Below are 19,014 nucleotides of genomic sequence, written 5' to 3' on the forward strand. Positions count from 1 at the left end.
CTCAGGCATGAGAGTCTCTTTGCATAACCATGATGCTATCTACTCTAACCCAGAATGGTTTCTTTTGTGTGGTTGAATCTGTGTGACGTTTAGCCTCTTCAGCCCTTAAGACACAAATGCTGGTTGGGTGGAAGACTCAAGGCAATTTGGGGCCGTGTGTGTGTGTGTGTGTGTGTGTGTGTGTGTGTGTGTGTGTGTGTGATGAGAGCATTAAAGGTTTGGAGAGTTAAATTAGGTCAGCGGACAGGGGGAGATGACCCCCCTCTTTTAATGAGACTGGGGCTGTTTATGATGCTGTCATAACACTTTATTCAATATATATATATATATGATCCCAATTCCCCAGTGCCTCTCTTATGATCTATAACAGTACAGGTAAGGTCTTGTCAGTGATGTCCTCTTAAACAGGCTGGTCAGTCTGGTCTCTCTGGTGGTCAGCCTAGATAGCAGGTTGTTTAATCTCTGTAGCAGATCCGGATGTGGTCAGCCTGAAGAACGGTCCACCTGGGTCCAGCTTAGGAATCAGTAAAACACTTCCACCCAAGGGTTGAACTGAAGTGGTTGTGCAACTAGCGGATGGGTGCAGGAGAGTGATGTCATGGATTATATATAAATAGACCAGAGTCAAGCAATGCAACAGAAGGGGTCTTAGAAGCAGAATTTAGAAGCAGACCAACACTGGAGCCTCTGGTTGCTGTTTGTTAGGAAACTATTTTCAAAATATTTTGACTTAGTTTTACACAAATATTTACCACTAACTTCTCTAACACGTCAAACAAAGCTTGTCACCTTAAACAGGTGCACCCTAAACAGCTCCATTTCAGTCAGTCTGTTCAGTGTCCATTTCACTGACTTTTTATCCTATGCTTCCCCAGCTGGGGATGTGTAGTTACACCACTTCCCAAACAATTTGGTTCAGGCCTGTCTAACACGTCAAACATAAACTTATCAACCTAAACAGGCGCATCTGTTATCTCAGGCTGGAGTGCCCAGCTAGCTTCATGGGTGGGAGAGAGATGACCAGGGACTCATGGCTGAGCTGGGAACTCAGTTCAATCTTTATTGATGAGGAATGCAGTGCAAGCTAGCTAATCTAATCACAGTCTTGTCCTACATATCTCCTGAGGCGGAAGTCCGAAGAGTATGTACCTAGGATAGGGTGTGGGGAGAAGGAAAAAGCATGCGAACCAGTGTGGATTAAATGGTAGAAAACACGATGTGACTAGGAGAGGGGGCAGAGTAGAAAAAGAGTGCGAACCAGTGGGGATTAAACCAGTGTGGGCAAAACAATGATTATATAAATAGACCACAGAGTCAAGCAATGCAACAGAAGGGGTCTTAGAAGCAGAATTTAGAAGCAGACCAACACTGGAGCCTCTGGTTGCTGTTTGTTAGGAAACTATTTTCAAAATATTTTGACTTAGTTTTACACAAATATTTACCACTAACTTCTCTAACACGTCAAACAAAGCTTGTCACCCTAAACAGGTGCATCTGTTATCTCAGCTTTGAGCCTCTGGTTGCTGTTTGTGAGAAAAATATTTTTCTTTTTCTCAAAGATATTTTGACAAATATTTACCACCAACTTCTCACAAAAATTTACCAGTAGTTTCACGAATACTTTTCACACATTTCATTACAAACACTTTTCATTCCTAGGCACACAAATATTATTCTAAGTTCACACTTCTTGTATATCAATATTATTTTAAGTACACACTTATTATTTTAAGTACACACTTCTTATATACGGTCACTTAAGTATTTTAACTTTTTAAATATTCAGTCATTTTAACTTTACTGCAACTGAATGTTATGGGGGGCACCTGACTGAATGCATGAATTTTCCTGTTCGTGTGTGTGTGTGTGTGTGTGTGTTTTTCCTCCTGACTATAGCGGAGAAGCAGTGGCAGAGAGAGGCCAAGAGACAAAGCTGGGTGCTTCGGGGGGCGGGGCTGTGCGGGCACCTGACGCTGGGCCACGTCGGAGACTAACAGACAGATAGCCAAAGACCGATGGGTGTCCGCCGCAGGCCCGGGCAGTTTGGGGGTCTGAGGCACTTCCAGACAGGAGACTCGCCCAGCCGCGGAGCCAGAATCACTTCCCCTCGGTCCAGTGACGCAGGCGCGGCAGAGCTTGAGGCGGAAGAAGCGGCGGGGAGGAAGGTTGGCAGCCCTTCAAGCTCTGGGGGCAGTCCTGCGAGAACCGCACTTGTCACTTGTCGGGGGATTTGGGGGCCGCTTTCCTGTAGTGTAGAACAGTGCCTCCAGGAGTTAGCGGCGCGGGCGTGGTCACTGCGCTGTGAGGCGGCACTGGACATGTCCACCTGGCTGCTGTACTGCGCTCCCCAGGCTCAATGGCATGGTTGGGCATGGCTCCAGTGCTCAGACTGCAGGCGATGCCCAAGGCTTTCTGGACCACTTACTGATGTCAACAAAACCAAAGCTCTTCAAGAGAGGGTTCCTATCCCTGGGTACTTCTGGTCTTCACTCCCCAACCTGCATGGCTGCACACTCACACTGACTGTTGCAGCTCAATGGTGTAAGCAAAAACAGAGACAACTTGCTCTTAAGAAATTCTAATTAGCATCCACCATTGTTGACATAGTAACTTTGATGTACACCTATTGTTTTCTATTGTTGTTAAGGGGATTTTAATTTACGCCTATTAGTGCTAAGAAGGGTTGCATTGGATCGACCTTCTCTTGGTGCATCCCTTGAGTACCCATTCATTGGGGAAACTGAGGATCCTTCCTAGCAGACTGAATCCACATGGATCCCAGTCACTTTCAAAGCCAGCAACAAGCATCTCCTGACAGCTTTCAACCTGCGTTGTTGACTGGCTACGAAAGAAGGGCAAACGCTAGAAGAAGAAGTGCTAAGAAGCGAATACTTGACCTTTAAACACCCGTCTTTAAGAAACTAGCTAACATCTATTAGTTAAAAGAGAACTTTAATTTAATTATTTCTACATCAGTTTTACAAATGGGCTTTTTTGCATGTTGCTTTACCCCGAAGTCTTGGAGTCCAGCAAAAAAAAAAAAAAAAAAAAAAATGGAAGAGATGAGACTACATTAGAAGTAAGATGACTTTAATGGGAGAAATGAACTAGAAGTGAATTGAGTGACCTCCACCCCCCAACCCCTTGTTAGGGGGTGGGTTTAAGAGCTATGCCCCCACCCCACATTCGCCAATGGAACTTTTAAATTAATTAATGAACCTTTTCTTTTCCTTACCAACAATTATGTCTTACTGATTTTATTTTTTCACCTTTTTTGCATTACCCCCTGGTGTGTTGTTAGTATAACAGAGTCATTTCTGAAGCCTAGCAACTTTGGTAAGCAGAAATTGTTATATAAAATGTCTTATTTTTATTGGTACTGGAGGTGGTGCAGTGAGTAGAGTAGTGGACTTAGAAACATGAGGTAATGAGGTCAATCCCTGACATCTCATGTGCCAGAATGATCCTTTAATTCTCTTTTCCCTGTTCTGTGTTAATAAAAATATATATATTTTAATTTCTCTTTTAAATTTCTTTATTGAGGAATTAATCTTTTTACATTCGACAGTAAATACAATAGTTTGTACATACATAACATTTCCCAGTTTCCATATAACAATACAACTCCCACTAGGTCCTCTGTCATCCTTTTTGGACCTGTATTCTCCCCCCACCCCCACCCCACCAGAGTCTTTTACTTTGGTGCAATACACCAACTCCAGTTAAGGTTTTACTTGTGTTTTCTCTTCTGATCTTGTTTTTTCAACTTCTGCCTGAAAGTGAGATCATCCCATATTAATCCTTCTGTTTCTGAATTATTTCACTTAACATAATTTTTTCAAGCTCCAAGATCAGTTGAAAACAGTGAAGTCACTGTTTTTAATAGCTGAGTAGTATTCTATTGTGTATATATACCACAACTTGCTCAGCCACTCATCTGTTGTTGGACACCTGGGTTCCTTCCAGGTTTTGGCTATTACAAATTGTGCTGCTAAGAACATGTGTGTACACAGATCTTTTTGGATGGGTGTGTTGGGTTCCTTAGGATATACTCCCAGGAGAGGAATTGCAGGATCATAGGGTAGGTCCATGTCTAGCCTTCTGAGAGATCTCCAGACTGTTCTCCACAGAGGTTGGACCAATTGACATTCCCACCAGCAGTGCAGAAGGGTTCCTTTGACCCCACAACCTCTCGAGCATTTGCTGCTGTTACCTTTTCTGATGTATGCCATTCTTATAGGAGTGAAGTGATATCTCATTATTGTCTTTATTTGCATTTCTCTGACAATCAGAGACTTGAAGCATTTTTTCATGTGTTTCTCGGCCTTTTGGATCTCTTCTGTGGTGAATATTCTGTCCATGACCTCTCCCCATTTTTGGATGGGGTCATTTGTTTTCTTGTTGAGTTTGGCAAGCTCTTTATATATTTTGGTTAATAAACTCTTTTCTGATATATGGCACGTAAAGATATTCTCCCTTTCTGTCATGGGTCCCTTAGTTTGGGTAGTGGTTTCTTTTGCTGTGCAGAAGCTTTTTAATTTGATGTAGTTCCATAGGTTTATGCTTGCCTTGGTTTTCTTTGCATTTGGATTCATTTCATTGAAGATATCTTTAAAATTTATGTGGAAAAGAGTTCTGACAACATTTTCCTCTAAGTATCTGATAGTTTCTGGACTAACATCCAAGTTATTGATCCACTTGGAATTTACTTTTGTAGTTGGTGAAATATAGTGGTTCAGTTTCATTCTTCTGCATGTTTCAACCCATTTTTTCCAACACCATTTGTTGAAGAGACTCTGCTTTCCCCATTTAGTAGTCTGGGCCCCTTTGTCAAAGATTAGATGTCCATAGGTATACAATAAAATTTTTTAAAAAAAGAATTCCTTCAGGGGTTAGACAGTCTGGAGATGTTTTTCTTCTTTGTTTTTTATTTCTTTATTGAGGGATTATTGTTTTATGTTCATCAGAGATATTGGTCTATAGTTTTCCCTTTTTTGTGTGTTCCTATCTGCTTTTGGTATCAGGGTGATGTTGGCTTCATAGAAGGTGGAAGGGAGTGTTCCTATTTCTTCTATCTTGTGGAAAATCCTTAGAAGTATAGGTGTTAACTGTTTCCTGAAGGTTTTGTAGAATTTGTTTGTGAAGTCATCTGGTCCAGGACCTTTGTTGTTGGGGAAGTTCTTAATAACTGTTTTGATTTCTTTGTCTGTAATTGATGCATTTAGGTTTTGTAGTTCTTCTTGGTTCAGTTTTGGAAGGTCATATGTTTCTATTAATTCTTCCATTTCTTCCAGATTCTCTAGCTTCATAGTGTATAGTTCTTCATAGATTTTTTCTGGATTTCTGTGGTGTCAGTTGTGATATCTCCTGTATTGTTTACAATTCTATTAATTTGAATCTTCTCTCTTTTTTAGTGAGTCTGGCTAGGGGTTTGTCAATCTTGTTTAATTTTTCAAAGAATCAACATTTGGCTTCATTGATCTTTTGTATAGTTCTCTTATTTTTGATGTTACTTATTTCTGCTCTAATTTTAGTGTTTTACATTCTTCTGACTGCTTTAGGGTTCCTTTGTTCCTCTTTCTCTAAGTCCTTAAGGTGTGCAGTAAGTTCATTTATTTGAGATTTTTCTTGGCCTTTAATATGTAACTTTATGGATGTGAGTTTCCCTCTCAGTACTGCTTTAGCTGTGTCCCAAATATTTTGATAGCTTGTGTCTTCATTTTCATTTGTTTCTAGGAACATTTGAATTTCTTGCTTGAGTGTCTTTCTAACCCAGTGGTTCTTAAGCAGTATGTTGTTTAGTTTCCCAATTCTCTATCTTTTAGTAATTTTCTGTTTGTTGTTAAATGTTAGCTTTACTCCACTATGGTCTGAGAAGATACTTGGGATGATTTCAATGCTCTTGAATTTGTTGTTGCTGTCTTTGTGGCCTAAAATGTGGTCTATCCTTGAGTATGTGTTGTGTGGATTTTAAAAGAATGTGTATTCCAGTTTTTTTGGGTGATGAACTCTGAAAATATCCAGGAGGTCTAATCTGTCCATCTCTTCATTTAATTCTCTTGTTTTTTTGTTGATTCTCTGCTTTGTTGATCTGTCTATGTGAGAGAGGGGGGTGTTAATGTCTCCCAATATTCTTATATTACTATAGATGTACTTTTGTAGTTCTTTCAGTAGGTGTTTGATGTATTTAGATGGTCCATAATTGGGGAATAGTTGTTAATAATTGTTATATCTTCCTGTTTGATTGATCCTCTAATAATTATGTAATGTCCTTGCCTATATTTTATTACTTTATTTAATTTAAAGTCTATTGTGTCAGAGATGAAAATGGCTGTTCCTGTCCTTTTTTTTGTGGTCCATTAACCTATATGATAGTTTTCTATCCTTTCACTTTAAGTCTGTGTTTGTCTTGTTGGATCAGATGGGATTCTTGCAAGGAACATATGGTTGGGTTTTACTTTTTTTATTTAAGAAAGGAGACATTAAAAAACCATAGGATAGGAGGGGTAGAACTCCACACAATTCCCACCACTGATCTCCATATCCTATCTCCTCCCCTGATAGCTTTCCCATTCTCTATCCCTCTGGGAGTATGGACCCAAGGTAATTGTGGGATGCAGAATGTGGAAAGTTGCTGTGGACCACCACAGTGGATGAGCAGCAGGAGGGTCAGGGGTCTTGAAGGCAACCTCCCTGGTGGGTCAGGAGTCGGCGCAAGGGAGAACAGATAGACACCACACTCTATTGGAGGGTGAATCTGGACTCATTTTAATAGTGAAACTGCATTAGCTTTTATACTTTTTTCAGGTTACATTCAGGTTGCCTAAACAACTAGCTCATAAGGAAGTAGCAATAAGCATCATAGTCTTGTGGCTTTGGCAGGCTATATGTTATTCCCCTTTTACTGTAAAGAATGGTACAATACTTAGTATCGCCCTGCTCTCAGGGGAGGTCATACCCAGAATTGTTTTTAACTTTTGTGGAGGGCTATTTCTAGCATTAATCTTCTATGGGGGGCATACAGATCTTTTGCCTAGTCACGGACCACTGCTCATCTAGGTCTGGTACAGTTTAACTATTAATCTTTCTTTGTTTCAATACGTCAGCTTGTACCTGGGAGGCCTCAATCTCTGCATTCTATCTTTGAGGGGCAGGTAATAACATGACTTCTTTTGTCCGTCTATGTTAACCCACCTTCCCCACTTTCATAATGTAACTTTCAAATATGCCCTTGTGTAAGGGAGAAGGGGTGCTTCTGACTCTCCATTACCACCAGGCACTGCCAAAGCACTATTAATCAATTGTGACAGTATAATTATTTGTAGCAATAATGGGGGGAGAATGCGTCGACCCATTCTCGTCCTCCTGCCCAGATTCCTTGAAGTCTGAATGCAGGTCCAGAGGAGATGACCCTGTCAGGCTCCCTGGTGATTGTGACGGGGCGGCGCAGAAAGTCTGGCTTCTGTAATTGCTTCTCTGCTGAACATGGGCATTGACTGGTTGATCCATACTCCCAGTCTGCCTCTCTCTTTCCCTAGTAGGATGGGTCTCTGGGGAATTGGGGCTACACAGGACACATTGGTGGGGTAGTCAGTCCAGGGAAGTCTGGTCAGCATCATACTGGCATCCAGAACCTGGTGGCTGAAAAGAGAGTTAACATACAAAGCCAAACAAATTGTTAAACAATCATAGACCTAAAGGATGGAATAGTGCAGATGAGGTGTTGGGGGTACTCACTGCAGACTTTTGTGAACTTCTGCTTTCAGGTACATATTTTTCCCTGGTTTATGGACCCGTGTGAACATATGCACTATCTCAGGGGACCTGGTCTATGTCTAGGTTTGGGGACTTTATTGGGGAGTGGACCACCTGGAATGAGATTAGAGAATACTATGAAAGGAAAGGTCTCACCTGAGTGATGAAACTGAAGTGTTGTCATTCCACACCTGAAGTCTCTGGACACAGTATAAAGTGAAGCATGCTGGGGTGGCACTCGTTGCATTGATAAGGTTGCAATTGGCGGATGCAATATTATTTGGTATGAATTGAGAGAAGCATGCAGGAAAATGGGCCCCACCCTAAAGTTTCAGGACTGGGGGAAATATAGACTCTATCGTGGAAATGTGAGGTTCCTGCTTTCTTAGGGTTCAAGAAGACAATGGATAGTTATTGTTATCATCACATTATTTGGTAATTGGGTTAACTATAGACCAATATCTCCGATGAACATAGATGCCAAAATATTAAACAAAATATTGGCCAACCAGATACAGCAGTATATCAAAAAGATTGTTCATCATGACCAAGAGGGATTTATCCCAGGAATGCAAGGCTGGTTCAACATACGTAAGTCAATCAATGTCATTCACCACATCAATAAAAGCAAAGCCAAAAAACCACATGATTATCTCAATAGATACAGAGAAAGACTTTGACAAAATCCAACACCCATTCATGCTCAAAACTCTACAAAAATGGGATTAGATGGGAAATTCCTCAAGATAGTGGAATCCATATATAGCAAACCTACAGCCAACATCATACTCAATGGACAGAAGCTGAAAGCATTCCCCCTCAGATCAGGAACTAGACAGGGTTGTCCAATATCACCGTTACTCTTCAACATAATATTGGAAGTTCTTGCTGTAGCAATCAGGCAAGAGAAAGAAATCAAAGGGTTGTGTTTTTTTTTCTCCAGGGTTATTGCTGGGCTCGGTGCCTGCAGCATGAATCCACCACTCCTGGAGGCCATTTTCCCCCCTTTTGTTGCCCTTGTTTTTGTAGCCTTGTTGTGGTTATTATTATTTCCATTGTTGATGTTGTTTGTTGTTGGATAGGACAGAGAGAAATGGAGAGAGGAGGGAAGACAGAGAGGGGGAGAGAAATACAGACACCTGCAGACCTGCTCCACCACCTGTGAAGCAACTCCCCTGCAGTTGGGGACCCGGGGGCTTGAACCAGGATCCTTACACCAGTCCCTGCGCTTTGTGCCACATACGCTCAACCCACTGGCCACCACCCAACCCCCCGGGTTGTGTTTTATTATCCATCCTCCCACTCTGTGCCTTTTAATGGGTGAGTTTAACCCATTGACATTTATTGATATTATGGATTTAATGTATTGCCATTATTCGACAATTTTTTATTTGCTCTTATATATGGCTAGTATTATGGTGATATTCTTGTTTATAAGAGGTCTTTTAGAACCTCTTTCAGGGCAGGCTTGATGGTGGTTGCCTCATTTAATGTTGTCCGAGAAGGTTTTGATGCCTCCATCTAGTTTGAATGAAAGTCTAGCAGGATATATTATCCTTGGTTGAATCCCTTTTTCATTCAGGGCTCAATGGATAACTTGCCATTCTCTTCTGGCTTTTAGAGTTTGAGTGAAGAAGTCTGCTGATAATCTTATGGGTTTTCCCCTGTATGTGACTTTTTGTTTTTCTCTTGCAGCCTTTAGGATCCTTTTTTTTTTATCCTTACTTCTTTTCATTGTGATGTATCTTGGTGTCTTCAGGTCTGGGTTGATTCTGTTTGGGACTCTCTGGTCCTCTTGAATCTTAATGTCCTTTCTGTTGTTCAGGTATGGGAAATTTTCTTCTATAATTTCCTCTAGAATGTTTACTTCCCTTTCCTCTCTTCCTCTGGCAGGCCAATTATATGAATTTTACTTATTTTGAGATCATCACATATATCTCTGTTGTTGTTTTCAGTGTCTCTCAATCTCTTTTTGAGATATTTTGTTGTTCATTATGCCAGGTCTGCTGCATTGCTTGATGTTGTGGTCTATTTACATAATCACTGTTTTGCCTGAGACCTGCCCTGCCTGCAGGGTATTGGTTTAATCCCCACTGGTTAGATGGAAGCTTTCTATGTTCTGTTCATGCTTTTCTTTTGCTCCACCCCCTCTCCTAGTCATTTCCTTTCCCCTTGCCACCTCCACTGAAGATATGCATAAAAGGTGATATATCTGGTTAATAAACAAGGACTTGTATTCCCACTCAGCCATGAGTTCCCAGTCGTCTCTCTCCCACCCACAAAGCTAGCCCAGCATTGGCACACCAACGTGGGGCCTAACCCGCCCATCTCCCAGATAAGTATATGCCATTTGGCTACCTGTCCACCATGGATTACCTTCCTGCCTATGAAGAGGTTTCCTAAACCCTCTACTATTTTGTCATGAGACAGTTTCTCTGTCTCTGGAACATTTTGCTCTGGGTCACACCTTGGTTCCTTATGACTGTGATCAAAGAGCTTGGGAGATGTGCGGAGATTTCCCCTGGACTTTCTGGACTCCCTCTCCTGTGTTTCCTGTGGAGAAGTGTTGGGTAGTATGCCAGCTCCCCTGGCTTAAAGCTTTTGTCTCTAATCCTGCTTAGATTAATCCTAAGCACCGGCATGCCTGCATGGCATTGGTTTGATCCCACTCAAAGCTGTGGTCTATTAACATAAACCACTGTTAACTAAGCACCACTCTCCCTCCAAGGCATTGATGGTTCAGTATTAGAATTCTCGCCTGCTCCGCCCCCTCCGCCCCCTCTCCTTGTCACACCCTGATTTTAACCAATATCTTTTTTCACTCCACCCTCTCTATGTTATACCCTGTTTCCACCCTACTTGGCTAGTATATATACAAGCTGCTTTTCTGAGTAAAATCACTTGGAAATGCTTTCTGGCTCTGCGAGTTCCAGAGTGTATCTCCTGCGACATTAGCTTGGCACGAGTTCCTGATCCCTCTCCCATGGAGCAGCCTAGATTGGCTCCAGTTGAGTTCTCTCCAATCCAGAGAGCACTTGCTCGGGAAGAAGCACCCTCAGGCTATCCTGGCATTTGGTGCCCAGAACAGGGACACATAAGCAGCAGATTTACAAGAAGACATCCTAGATAAGTATACACCATTTGGATATCTGCAACCTTGTGTTAAGGCACTGTGATTTTTTTCTCTTTTCTTTCTTTTTGTTTATATTTATTTTATTTGTTTTTTCCCTTTTGTTGCCCTTGCTGTTTTATTGTTGTAGTTATTATTGTTGTTGTTGTTGTTGGATAGGACAGAGAGAAATGGAGAGAGGGAGGGGAAGACAGAGAGGAGGAGAGAAAGATAGACACCTGCAGACCTGATTCACCGCCTGTGAAGCGACTCCCCTGCAGGTGGGGCTCTTTTCTTATTATTTTCCTGAGACCTCTCCACCATGGATGATCTTTTCCAAATTCTGTATTTTTTCTGTGTACAATTTTTATATATTTGGGACATTTTTCTCGAGGCTGCACCATATATCCTGTTGATCATTGTTGCAGCTTTTCAGGGATATATAGGGCAACCTCTCAAAAGGCTAAGGGACCTAGAGGCAGAGGTCCAAGAGATAAAGGAAGTGATCATAGAACTTAATCAGCACCTTAAAAACAAGAAAAAGCAAAAGCCTGTTATGATCCTGACCCACCCTAAGCCCTCTGCATTTTGCCCTGAGGCCCCCATTTTGGCAGACACGTGTCTGAATTCTCCTTTGGACTCCACAGCCACTTCTTCAGCCACCCCTGTTTTGGTAGACATGTGTCCGGAATCTCCTGTGGCCTCCACAGCTGCTTCTTCACCCACCCCCATTTTGGCAGACACATGTCCAGATTCCCTGTAGCTTCCAAAACCACTTATCCAGAAGCTTCCAATTCTGTGACTCCTTCCCCCGCTGCTACACAGTTATCAGAGCAAGTCCACACATTTCCAGTCAATGTTGCCCCCAATAGACAAAAACCTCAGGCCTGGTATCCGTATTCTACTGCAGACCTGAAAAACTACGCCAGGCTATTAAGGATGATGATGTTCATGCTCCATGGACCAGGTCCATTGTACAAGGTCTGCTTTAGAACCTTAATACCCCCCAAGGTTGGAGGGACATAACTCGTGCTACACTCCCAGGCCCCCTCTTCCTGCAATGGGCATTTTTTTTTTCATGATGAATGTTTACAGCAATCACGGAAAAATAGTCAAAATCAGCCAGAGGGGAATTTTGATGCATTGTTTGGAATGGGCCAATTAGAAACAGGGATTCAACAGGTGGAAGCCAAGTTTCCACCCAGGTATTTGATCAGGTATGCCTCTGCACACTAAGAGTATGGGAGCGATTAACCACCCATAGGACCTGCCTCAGCCCCCATTCTCTCCCTTCAACAAGAACCTGATGAATCCCTGGCTAAATTCATTGCCAGGGTACAGTCGAGTTTGGAAAGGAAGATTTATAATCCTGACGCTCGTTTTCTCCTCCTGCAATCCATTGTCTGGGATGGAATGCTTCCGCATTTCCGACAGGCCTGTATCACTCTTAAAAATGAACACCCAGATACCTAGATTATAGCTACACAGGATCTCAGATAGAGCTATTTTCAAGCACCTATAATGCAGGTCTATGCAGCTACCTTACATAAGTGAAAAGGGGCTGCTTTCAGTGTGGTCACCAAGGGCATTGGCATAACCAATGTCCAGAAAATAGACCACGACCCCACCTCCAGTCAGGGCAACCCCGCCTCCAGTCAGGGAACCAGAGACCATGAATGCCTTGTCCCAGATGCCAGAAAGGGTTTCACTGGAGGAGAGATTGTTGGTCAAGGTTCCATAGAAATGGCATGCCCCTGCCAAATGTAAACAGGGATTTAAACTAGGTGTGGGGCTTCCCTTAGCCCCTCCCCCAAGAGGGAATGAAGCAGGTCGCCTGCTTGGTGCCACGCCCTTCTTCCATAAACAGAAGCCCAGCTTGGGACCCAACCCGTTGCTACACCCACCACACCAAGTAACAATAGCAGAGGGTGAGTGGAAGGAGGAGTGCGCAGCGTGTGGGAACTTCCAGTGTAGGAATAACTGGCTGGAGCAAGAGAATGGTTCAGATTCAGAGCCTGAGATTTTGTGGACCACCCCTGTTTCAGAAAGGGGTCACCTGGGAGGCGGAGCTACGAGCAGCAGATCGCTTTCTCTCCTCTCCTCTCCTCTCCCGGATCAACTAGGAATACCAAAGGAGACCACCCGGACCGAAACAAGACAGGACTAGAATGACCACAGAAACCCAGTAAATCACCTGTGAGTACAAACACGCGTGGCTGGTGACAGAGAGGAGAGAGGGGCGTAAGAAGAGATTAAGTGACTGCTAACAGTTCGACAGTTTGTCAGTGGAGACACCACCTCCAGTCTGCTCCACCAACAAGGGGACAGCTGAAGGGAGGAAAGGACTCCCCAGAGACTCACCAAGTACAACTCTGAGTCTCCATTGCTATTACCCTCAGAATCTGGAGCAGCAACAGGGAGGGACACCAGGGCACAGAGATCTAACCGGGAAACTCAGGAGAAGACCTATACCTCGGTGGCATAGCTGAAGGGCTGTGAAAGTCTCTTTGCATAACCACTGGATTATCTCTGCCACACCCTGCTTTATCTCTTGGTCAGGAGTCACTGATTAAGCCAAGAAGCCTATTGATAGTTTAAAAGCCCTCAGGCTACCATAGCCTACAGGGGAAAAAAAAAAGGCTTTTACACCACTGAACTCCAACTCAGGGATTGAAAAAACTGTTAACTTATATAAAATGGTTAAAACAACAAGAAAAAATAATGGAGACTCGAACCAGAACAAGAGTCCAGCTAAAAGTCCTCCAGAGGGTGAAGCACAAAACAACGAGTTCAACATCCAAACATTAGCTAAGGAAATAATAACAGGAGTGAGTAAAGAATTTGAAAAAATTGTAATCAGAACTGCAGGAACAACAAATGAGAATATGGAAGAAAATTCTAATAATCTCATGGTTATTAGAGAGTTGAAAGCTGAAATTGCTGAGCTAAGAAGGCAACTAGCTGAACAAGCTAAAACAGTATCAGAGCAGGGCAACAAAATAGATGAACTCCAGAAAGCAGTAGAGGGCAGAGAGAATAGAATCAATGAGGCTGAAGACAGAATTAGCAATATTGAGGATGAATTAGAGACAACTAAAAAAGAAGTAAGAGATCTCAAAAAGAGATTAAGAGATGCTGAAAACAACAACAGAGTCCTATGGGATGACTTCAAAAGAAACAATATACGCATTATTGGCTTACCAGAGGAAGAAAGAGAAGGGGAGGAAGAAAGTGTTCTCCAGGCCATAATAGCTGAAAATTTCTCTAGTCTAGACAACACCAAAGACATAAAGATTCAAGAAGCCCAGAGGGTCCCAAACAGAATTAACCCAGACCTAAAGACACCAAGACATGTCATACTTAGATTGGAAAGGAATAAGGATAAAGAAAGGATCCTCAAGGCTGCAAGAGAAAGGGGTCACCTGGCTATGACAATATGGATTGGTAATATTCCTTTTTAAGTGTTTGATTGACACAGGAGCAGATAAGACAATCTTAAGACAAGGAGAGGTTCCCCAGAGTTGGGAACTCCTCCCACGACTGCGCTTATATGATGTTGGAGGATTGACTCAGGCATTCCTCACACGAGATTCCCTTGTGTGGAAAGATCCAGAAGGGACTACCGGATGCTTTCGGCCTTTAATAGCTGATATAAGCACCAATTTATTGGGAAGAGACTTGCTGGAATATTTGTATGTAATGATATCCTCAGACACCTCTGCAGGACAAAACACTCACTCCTGTGAGACTGCTAGACCCAACCAGCACCCCCAATACTAACTGCCACTGTTCATAACAGAACTCCCTGCTTAGACTGGTTGGCTTTCTAACGAGCCTGTCTGGGTGGAGCAGTGGCCTTTGCCTAGGGAGAAGCTAGAAATTTTAAAAGAGCTCATCCAAGAGCAGTTGTCTTTGGGACACATTTGTCATTCTTGGAGCCCATGGAATACTTCTGTTTTTGTGATTAAAAAGCACTCAGGAAAATGGCCTCCTCCAAGATCTTTGTGCAGTTAATAAAACCATGCAGGTTTGGGGCTCCCCCCAAAGGGGTTTGCCTCTTGCTTCTGCGATTCCCACAGGAATTCCAATCATAGCTATTGATATACAGGATTGTTTTTTCTCTATTCCCTTACACCCACAAGATTGTAAATGTTTTGCCTTCTCTGTTCCTTCTATTAATAACGCCAGCCCTGCTGATAGATATGAATGTGTGGTACTGCCCCAGGGCATGGCCAATAGTCCTACAATTTGTCAAGAGGCTGTTAAATCTGCCCCTTTTCCATATATTCATAAGGACCTTAAGGTTTTTCATTATATAGATGATGTGTTAATATGGGGAGAATTAGATACAGATCTCTCCACCCTACGTGATTTTCTTATCCCTGCCTTAAAGAAAAGTGGACTTAAAGTAGCTCCTGAGAAGATACAGCTAATTCTCCAATATCTTTCTTAGGTTCAGAGATTTCCCTAATGCGGATTCGTCCTTTAAAACCTTGTGTTACTTTTCCTTCTAATCTCACTCTTGCTTCTTTACAAAGTTTTCTTGGAAATTTGAATTGGCTTAGGCAGTATCTTTATCTGCCTACTAGCTGCCTGCAACCACTATTCGATCTGTTAAAAGGAAACAAACAGCCCTCCTCAAAGCGTATGTTAACCCCTGAAGCCTCCTTGTCACTGGAAAGAGTTAACCAGGCTCTCCAGGACATGCATCTCATTCGGTTCTCCCCCTTCTCTCCGGTAAATCTTCTAGTCTTTAACTCCACCCCCACAGAAGTGGGAGCATTGTGGAAAAAGCATGGCATTTTTGAATGGCTTCATACACCAGTAGGTGGATGTCGGTCTGAGCTTCACTGATGGGAGGCAGACTACCAGGGACTCATAGCTGAGCTGTACATAGTATCTCTTTATTCATGCAGAACGCAGCACAATCTAAGCCAGGCTAAACTAAACTAAAACTAATATACTTGCCAAGTAGGGTGTAAACAGGATGTGATGTAGAGAGGGTGGAGAGAAAAGTGACTGGTGAAAATCAGGGTGTGACAAGGAGAGGGGGCAGAGCAGGCGAGAATTCTACCACTGAACTACCAATGCCCTGGAGGGAGGGTGGTGCTTAATTAACAATGGTTATGTAAATAGAATACAGTGTTAAGCAAGGGGGATTAAACCAAATGAAACAGAAGGGGTTTTTAGAAGCAGAATTAGAAGCATACCAACAATTCCCCCTTTCTTTTTAACTAATAGCCATAGTATCAGGAGTGTGGGGTGAACAGAAACCTATATCATACAGGTGCTTTCAAAAAGAACTGGCATACGACATGGAGGAACAAAATAGGAGAGCAGCAAGAACCAGTGTGATGCCAAGGGGAGGCCTGAGGGGGCGTTTCCTGCCTCAAAGAGCAAGGCCTAGCAGGTGAAAGAGTATTTCTTGCCTCTGGGGGCATCAATTGCTTCAAAGGGCGTTTTCTGCCTCTGTGGGCATGACCTAGTAAGGAGGGGGGTTTCCTACCTCTGGAGGAAGAGCCTGCAGGTGAGGGGACATGACTTATAAAGTCCCAAGGCAGCTGGCTGCTGTCAGTCTTTGATAAACCCAGCAGCATAAAGGGAAACTGCTGTAAAGTTGTGTAAAGTGTCCAAGAGGTGTACCAGTAAGTCCGATGGAAGTGTCAGTCCAAAGTAGCTGACCACGGAAGAAAAAGCCAGGGGATGAAATGCTGCACGTCTGTCTTGATGGGGAATGTCAGCCACCAGAATTCTGCTTTTCTGTAGAGAGTGAGCTTTGGAGTCTGTGAATCTGTTTCTTCAGGTCGTGCCAGGTCACATCATTGGTTTCCGGGGGTGTGTTGTAGTCATTCTATCTTGTGGGCGATGTCAGAGAACAGGGGTCCAAATGGATTTCCAGGAATTCCATTTGAGTAGATGCTTTTTCATGTGAAGACTTGACAGCTGAAATTCACTTACTTGTCAAACAAAACTTGTAGCAGATTAGAAGTTTACTATAATTGATAGCTACATTATAATTGGAAGTCCTTTCTAGTATGATTTTAAGGTTGTTTAAACAATTTAAACTCAATAAAATGTGGAAAGGTATACAGCAGAACCACGGTTAGAAGCCTCAGGCATGAGAATCATTAACATAATCATTGCACTATCTGCCCCACCCATAACTCATACCGTTTTCAGGATTAAATGCTTCAGATTTATGCCAAGACATAAAAAAAAGAAATCAAAGGAGGGAAAAACAATTTTTTGGATTTTTTCTGGATGTCTCTAGAAATCATGGCTGCATTCAGCATTTTTTTAAAGTCAATGTCATACAAAAGTTCAGTCATTCAAATCACTCTCTTTTGAAATGCAACTTGAACCTTATCCAGATTATCCAGATCTCACCATGTATCATCATGAGTCCCCAGAGGGCGTCCTAGTCCAAAAAGCTCCTCGAAATTCCATTTAGGGTGCTTCTGACTGTTCCTGCAGGATTTCAGGCACCCATTTTTAAAAGTGTCTTCCCGTTGAAGAAAGAATCCAATCAGGAGAGTAGAACTAACCACGTGTCTCCATTCTTGGAGACTGCCAGGGTACTGGAGAATGCTCCTCAAATTAGAGTAGTCCTTCTCCATGGGAAACATGTGAGAAGTCCAGAAAGTCCCAGGGGAAATATCTGTGTATATCCCAAGCTCTATGACGGTCATTAAGAACCAAATTGTGGCCCAGGGCAAAATGTAGTCCTTCTCCTTGGGAAACATGGGAGAGGGAATCCAGAAAGTCCAAGGAGATATCTCAGTGCATCTTCCAAGCTCTACGATCATGGCCATATGAAACCAAAGTTCCTGGTCAGGGAACCAAAGTGTGGCCCAGAGCAAAATGTTCCAGAGACAGAGAAACTGTCTCATGATGAAGCAGTAGAGGCTTTGGGAAACCTCTTCATAAGTAGTAAGACAACCCATGGCGGATGGGTAGCCAAGTTTTTTATCTGGGGGATGGGCGGGTTAGGTCCCACGTCGGTGCCAGTCCCTGTTCGGGCGCCATTTTGTTGAGCTGAACTTCACTGACAGGAGACAGACGACCAGGGACTCATGGCTGAGCTGTACTCAGTATCTCTTTGTCGTTAAAGTTCGGGGCTCCAGCAGGCTGGGCTAGCTTCACGGCGGTAGACAAAGACTACCAGAGACACACAGCTGGGCAGAGAAGCTTTATTCATGAGCAGGCAAACATGTGCTCTCCTGTCTTTCTGTTCATGCCGCAGAGAGAGACCCTACATAGATCTGTCCTGCATCCCCTTATGCATCCACACCAAGAACTCCTGAATTACCTAGCATAGGGGGCGGGGAGAAAGTGGGCCCACGAAACTAGCAAGGGCCAAACCAATTCTCTTGGTGGGGGGAAGGAGACCAAACCAATATGAAACATACAACAATTCCTCCTTTTCTTTTTAACTAAATGACCATAGTATCAGGGGTGTGGGGTGAACAGAAACCTATATCATACAGGCATTTTCAAAAAAGAAACTGGCACAAACATGGAGGAACATGTAAGACAAGAACCAGTGTGCTGCCAAGGGAAGGCCTGAGGGGGCCATTTTTTGCCTCTGGGCAAAGCTTTATCAGCTAAAGAACCTTTGCTGCCTCTGTGGGCTTTTTTGTTTTTTACCTCTGGGGGGAGTTACTTGCCTCGACTGGCATTTTCTAGCATGGGGGGAGGGTGAGGCCTAGAGTCTCAAGGCAGCAGGCTACAGTCAGTCTTTGAGAAACCCAGCAGCATAAAGGGAAGCTGATAGTTTTGTGCAAAGTGTCTGAGTTGTACCAGTGAGTCCGATAGAAATGCCAGTCCAAAGCAGATGTCCACGGAAGAATGCCAGTGGGTGGAACGTTGTATGAGGAAGGTCAGCGGGAATTCCGCTTTTCTGTAGAGAACTTGACAGCTGCAATTTACTTACTATGAAACAAAACTTGTATCAGGTTAGAAGTTTATCACAATTGATAACTCTATTACAATTGGAAGTCTTTTTTAGTATGATTTTAAGGTTGTTTAAAGTTTAAACAATAGAATGTGGAAGGGTAAACATAAGAAGCATGGAAAGAAAAAAAGCCTCATGCATGAGAATCAGGATAACCATAGCACAATCTAACGTTTATAATTGAGAGGGAATTTGA

This window comes from Erinaceus europaeus, chromosome 13, assembly GCF_950295315.1.
Source record: "Erinaceus europaeus chromosome 13, mEriEur2.1, whole genome shotgun sequence".
NCBI classification, from domain to species: domain Eukaryota; kingdom Metazoa; phylum Chordata; class Mammalia; order Eulipotyphla; family Erinaceidae; genus Erinaceus; species Erinaceus europaeus.